Here is a 7009-nt window from a genome sequence, read left to right on the forward strand (position 1 = left end):
ACTGACCTAAGACAGGGAATTTTTACTAGGATTAAATGTCAGGAATTGTGAAAAACTGAGTTTAAATGTATTTGGCTAAGGTGTATGTAAACTTCTGACTTGAACTGTATTTCATAAACAAAGTTATGCAATATACAATGCTTTTGTGTAAAAAAGTAATTGCCCCCTTACACTCAATAACTGGTTGTGGCACCTTTAGCTGCAAAGACTCCAATCAAACGCTTCCTGTAGTTGTTGATCAGTCTCTCATGTCGCTGTAGAGGAATGTTGTCCCATTCTTGCATGCAGAACTGCTGTAACTCAGCGACATTTGTGGGTTTTCAAGCATGAACTGCTCGTTTCAAGTCCTGCCTCAACATCTCAATTGGGATTAGGTCTGGACTTTGACTTGGCCATTCCAAAACTTCACATTTGTTGCTTTTTAACCATTTTCATGTAGACTTGATTGTGTGTTTTGGATCATTGTCTTGCTGCATGACTCCGCTGCGCTTCAACTCACAGACAGATGCCCTGACATTCTTCTGTAGAATTCTCTGATACAGAGCAGAATTCATGGTTCCTTCTATTATGGCAAGTCGTCCAGGTCCTGAGGCAGCAAAGCATCCCAAACCATCACACTTCCATCACCATGCTTGACCGTTGGTATGAGGTTCTTACTGTGGAATGCAGTGTTTGGTTTTCGCAAGGCATAATGGGACCTATTTAGTCCAAAAAGTAATACTTTTGAATCATCTGCCCATAGAACATTCTTCCAAAAGTCTTGATGATCATCCAGGTGCTTTTTGGCAAACTTGAGTACAGTTTTGTCCTGAATACAAAGTGTTATGTTTGGGGCAAATCCAACACAATACGTCACTGAGTACAACTCTCCACATTTTCAAGCATAGTGGTGGCTGCATCATATTATAGGTATGCTTGTAATCGCTAAGGACTGGGGAGTTTTTCAGGATAAAAAAGAAACGGAGATAAGCACAGGCAAATCCTAGATGACAACCTAGTTCAGACTGCTTTTCACCAGACACTGGGAGATGAATTCACCTTTCAGCAGGTCAATAACCTAAAAAACAAGGCCAAATCTACACCGGAGTTGCTGAACAAGATAACAGTGAATGTTCCTGAGTGGCCGAGTTACAGTTTTGACTTAAATCTACGGCAAGACCTGAAAATGGTTGTCTAGCAATGATCAACAACCAATTTGACAGAACTTGAAGAATTTTGAAAATAATGGACAAATGTTGAACAATACAGGTGTGAAAAGCTCTTACAGGCTTACCCAGAAAGACTCACAGCTGTAATTGCTGCCAAAGGTGCTGCTACAAAGTATTGACTCAGGGGTGTGAATACTTACGCAAGTTAGATTGTGTATTTAAATTTTCAATAAATTTGCAAAAATTTCTAAAAACATGTTTTCACTTTGTCATTATGGGGTACTGTGTGTAGATGGGTGAAAAAGGAAGAAGGGGGTAGCTGCATCCCAATATGGCGACTGGAGTATGGGCGAGTGGGTGTGTTGAGATTGTGGTCCTTAGTGGTAATTTCCACGACAAAGTCAAGCTTAAATTAATTTGTTTATTCACGCCAGCGAAGAGATTACAGACAAACAGCACTTCACAGTACAAGTTAGTCAGAAGCTCTTGAGGTACTTTCCCCTCAGCATATTTATACTATCAGTACGGATCACACAAAGATAGCCAAGTGCATTCTATCTCAGCAAAGCCTGAGCTTTGATTGTGCAGTGTTTTTTTTCTTCTGTTTCTTACCATGCAACTACCGTACAATGAGCTACTGTACCGTGAGTGTTTGGTCTTCTGTTTTGAAGCCAGGGAAAAGTTGTATTTCACTGTTAGTTTTACATAACATTTAAAAATGATTTAAGTTATAAAACTGACGATTGATGGGTGTACTGTTGCTTCATGCGTTGTATGGTGTTCTTGGGGTTGTACTCATCCTTCTTCTTCCTCCAAACACGGCGAGTGGAGTTTAGACCAAAAAGCTCTATTTTTGTCTCATCAGACCACATGACCTTCTCCCATTCCTCATCTGGATCATCCAGATGGTCATTGGCAAACTTCAGACGGGCCTGGACATGCTCTGGTTTGAGCAGGGGGACCTTGCGTGCGCTGCAGGATTTTAATCCATGACGGCGTAGTGTGTTACTAATGGTTTTCTTTGTTGCTGTGGTCCCAGCTCTCTTCAGGTCATTGACCAGGTCCTGCCGTGTAGTTCTGGGCTGATCCCTCACCTTCCTCATGATCATTGATGCCCCACGAGGTGAGATCTTGCATGGAGCCCCAGACCGAGGGTGATTGATCGTCATCTTGAACTTCTTCCATTTTCTAATAATTGCGCCAACAGTTGTTGCCTTCTCACCAAGCTGCTTGCCTTTTGTCCTGTAGCCCATCCCAGCCTTGTGCAGGTCTACAATTTTATCCCTGATGTCCTTACACAGCTCTCTGGTCTTGGCCATTGTGGAGAGGTTGGAGTCTGTTTGATTGAGTGTGTGGACAGGTGTCTTTTATACAGGTAACGAGTTGAAACAGGTGCAGTTAATACAGGTAATGAGTGGAGAACAGGAGGGCTTCTTAAAGAAAAACTAGGTCTGTGAGAGCCGGAATTCTTACTGGTTGGTTGGTGATCAAATACTTATGTCATGCAATAAAATGCAAATTAATTACTTAATCATACAATGTGATTTTCTGGATTTTTGTTTTAGATTCCGTCTCTCACAGTTGAAGTGTACCTATGATAAAAATTACAGACCTCTACATGCTTTGTAAGTAGGAAAACCTGCAAAATCGTCAGTGTATCAAATACTTGTTCTCCCCACCGTTGCTACTAGAACTAACGCGTTAGTAAACCGCAACAATCTCGCAGTACAGTAAGCAGTTTAGCAGTTTCACCGGCGGGCCGCGTGGCAATAAATTACTTAAACCGAAGCTTACCTTGACTTGGAAGAGTTGTTGGATAGCCTTAGCCAGCTAGCTAACATAATAGCATTCTCCTCTGTTTGAGTCAGGTGTTTGAGTAGGCTAAATTAACTAGCTGCATTAGCTAGCTAAGTTAGTGAAAGTGAAAAAAGACAATGAAATATAGCCAGCTCTCGCTCTACTGCTTCTCCTTAATTTAAGAGATCTATTTGTTCAAAACTGTTCAACTATTGTCTTTGAGTCAACTACTCACCACATTTTATGCACTGCAGCGCTAGCTAGCTGTAGCTTATGCTTTCAGTACTAGATTCATTCTCTGATCCTTTGATTGGGTCGACAGCATGTCAGTTCATCCTGCAAAAGCTCTGATAGGTTGGAGGACGTCCTCCGGAAGTCGTCATAATTACTGTGTAAGTCTATGGAAAGGGGTGAGAACCATGAGCCTCCAAGGTTTTGTATTGAAGTCAATGCACCCAGAGGGCGAAAAATAGCTGTCCTCCGGCTATACCATGGTGCTACCCCAGAGTGTGCTGTTGAGGTTAGCGTAGACCTTCACTGCAAAACAGTGTGTTTTAATCAGTTATTTGGTGACGTTAATATATTTAGCATAGTTTTATCTAAAAAGGACAACTTTTTAAATGTTTCCCTATTTTTTATGAAATTGACTGAGTAGGACGGTCCTCCCCTGAGGAGCCCCCACTGGACTGTATGTATGTATCACGGTGACATCTAGATAGTTATTTATTTTGTAGGCTGCTATCCTATGTTGAAATAAAGTAATGGGAGGGATATTGAGCATTAGCATTACATATATAAAGATTTGGTAATATTTTCCTAGTTTAAAAAAAATATCAATACCAAGTTCAGTATGGTTTATCTTAGGGACGTCCATGATAGTGATTACAAGTCAAGTTATTAGGCCACTGTGGAGTGGATTTACATACACGTAAAATCAGATTAGCAGATGTGCATCTACTGGTATAGTGTGGCTATCCTTGAATGCGTCAACATTTTCTCAAACTCTATAAGAACCAAATTTGGAGTGAATCTGGCTTTTAGTCCATGAGAATATTTTTATGATTATTTTAGGCATTAGCGTTATTGTAAAAAATGATAAATGCCAAACTTAACATGGTTCATCATGATAAAAAGTTGAAAGTTGATAAACTATTGTGGAGTAGATTTACAAATAATTTAAAAAGACATGTAAAATCTGATTTCCTGATTTATTAATAATTCAGCCATTTCATAACAAATCCTTTATCTTTTCTTAAACTAAGTTAAGGGATGGGCCCTACATATCAAATTTATGGTTATGGTTCATGAGAAGACGTTTTCCAAAATGTCCAAGATGGAGGAAAATCTATCCTGACAGATCTTATGGATCCTTGAGGCAAATTTGTTCAGCATCAGGAAAGACACCTACATACAAAGTATCAAGTCTCAAGGTCAAATGGGGCGATGGATATGAGGTTCTAAAATCTAAGCTGGTTCATACATAAAAACTGTTAATAAATAAATAAATCAATAGGAAGTTTGTTTTAAAGTGTGTCTAAGGTATATATCAGAGGTTATGCCTTTTTCCACATTTTGTTAGGTTACAGCCTTATTCTAAAATGTATAAAAAAATAAAAAATTCCCCTCATCAATCTACACAATACCCCATAAGTAAAAATAGGTTTAGAACATTTTGCTAATGTATTAAAAATAAAAAACAAATATCACATTTACATAAGTATTCAGACCCTTTACTCAGTACTTTGTTGAAGCACCTTTGGCAGCAATTACAGCCTCGAGTCTTCTTGGGTATACTATAACGCTACAAGCTTGGCACACCTGTATTTGGGGGATTTCTCCCATTCTTCTCAAGCTCTGTCTGGTTGGATGGGGAGAATCACTGCACAGCTATTTTTAGGTCTCTCCAGAGATGTTTGATTGGGTTCAAGTCTGGGGTCTGGCTGGACCAGTCAAGGACATTCGGAGACTTGTCCCGAGCCACTCCTGCGTTGTCTTGGCTGTGTGCTTAGGGTCATTGTCCTGTTGGAAGGTGAATCTTCACCCCAGTTTGAGGTCCTGAGCCATCTGGAGCAGGCTTTTATCAAGGATCTCACCGTACTTTGCTTCGTTCATCTTTACCTCGATCCTGACTAGTCTCCCAGTCCCTGCCGCTGAAAAACATCCCCACAGCATGCTGCTGCCACCACCATGCTTCACTGTAGGAATGATGCCAGGTTTCCTCCAGATGTGACACTTGGTATTCAGGCTAAAGAGTTCAATCTTGGTTTCATCAGACCAGAGACCATCTTGTTTCTCATGGTCTGAGAGTCTTTAGGTGCCTTTGCAGAAACATCAAGGATGATCAATGGAAACAGGATTTATCTGAGCTCAATTTCTAGTCCCATAGGAAAGGGTCTGAATACTTATGTAAATAAGGTATGTTTTTTTATTTGTAATAAATTAACAAAAATGTCCAAATACCTGTTTTCACTTCGTCATTATTGTGTGTAGATTGCTGAGGAATGTTTTATTTAATCCATTTTAGAATAAGGCTGTAACGTAACAAAATGTGGAAAAAGTCAAGGGGTCTGAATACTTTCTAAATGCACTGTATTTGCCCATATTAAGCACACGTTTTAAAATCAGCAAGGGATTCCTGCATAGCTACAAAGTTTGACTATAGTTTTGACACAGCCAGATCAACAGTTGGGGCAATAGCATAAACAATAGTATCACCTGCATATAGATGAAGTTTACAATTTAACAGATTGACCAATGGTGTTTATATAAATAGTGACGAGAACAGGTCCCAAAATCGACTCCTGTGGTACACCTTATGTACCTCAAGAAATCCAGACTTAACCCGATCAATCATGATTGCCTGAGTTCTGTCACTAAGATAATCATGAAACCATGAACAGGCGTCAGAGCTCAGGCCTATCGAGATCAACTCATTCAATAAAATGGCATGATCATCAGCATCAAAAGCTTTTGACAGGTCCACAAACAAAGCAGCACATTTCATTTTAGTGTCTGAAGCATTGACAAGATCATTAACAACTAAAGTGGTTGCTGTAATAGTGCTCTGCCCAGGCCTAAACCCTGATTGGTTTACATTCAAAATACATTTCTCAGATAGAAAATAGCAAAGTTGTACATTTACCAAGGATTCAAGAATCTTAGCTAGACAAGGAAGCTTGAAATGGGGTGATATTAAGAGAACTACTATCCTGGCCTTATGGAGAGGCAGCACAAGAGCTGATTTCCATACTTAATATTTCCTGATAAACGTTAAATAAAAACTGTGGGTTATTGAGCCAACAATGCTGGGCGCTGCAAACCTAACTAGACCTGGATCCAATTGGTTGGTCCATGTGGATTTCTTGTTGTCCATTGCCAGCAAAGCATCCAGGACTTATTTTTCTATAAATAGCCTAAAAGAAAAGCTTTGACTATCCTTTCTCTGTTCATTCAGCAAGTTTCCCCTATCAGCATTCAGCCCAATATTATTGTGAATAGGCTTAGAAGTTATTTCAAATAGTTAGCCCGCTGAAATCACATTGTGATTAAATGCAACAATGGCACTTTTTACTCCATACATTTTCCTTGACACCCAAAAGTACATTTTGAATGCTTAGCAGGACAGGAAAAGTCAGTCAAATTCACACACTTATCAACAGAACATCCCTGGTCATCCCTACTGCCTCATCTGGTGGACTCACTAAACACACATGGTTCGTTTGTAAATTATGTCTGAATGTTGGTGTTCCCATGGCTTTCCGTAAATAATAAAAAAAAAAAAATAATTGTGCCATCTGTTTTGCTTAATATAAGGAATTTGAAATGATTTATACTCTTACTTTTGATACTTAAGTATATTTTAAACCAAATACCTTTATACTTTTACTCAAGTAGAATCTTACTGGGTGACTTTTACTTGAGTCATTTCCTATTAACCCAACTTTACTTTTACTCAAGTATGATTGTTTGGTAATTTCTCCACCACTGAATACACATCAAATCTCCTATGATTTGGGGTTCAGCCTGGATATGTCATATGTTCCAAGAAGAACCCCAAAATGGCA

The sequence above is a fragment of the Salmo trutta genome, chromosome 11, assembly GCF_901001165.1.
Source record: "Salmo trutta chromosome 11, fSalTru1.1, whole genome shotgun sequence".
Lineage (NCBI taxonomy): Eukaryota > Metazoa > Chordata > Actinopteri > Salmoniformes > Salmonidae > Salmo > Salmo trutta.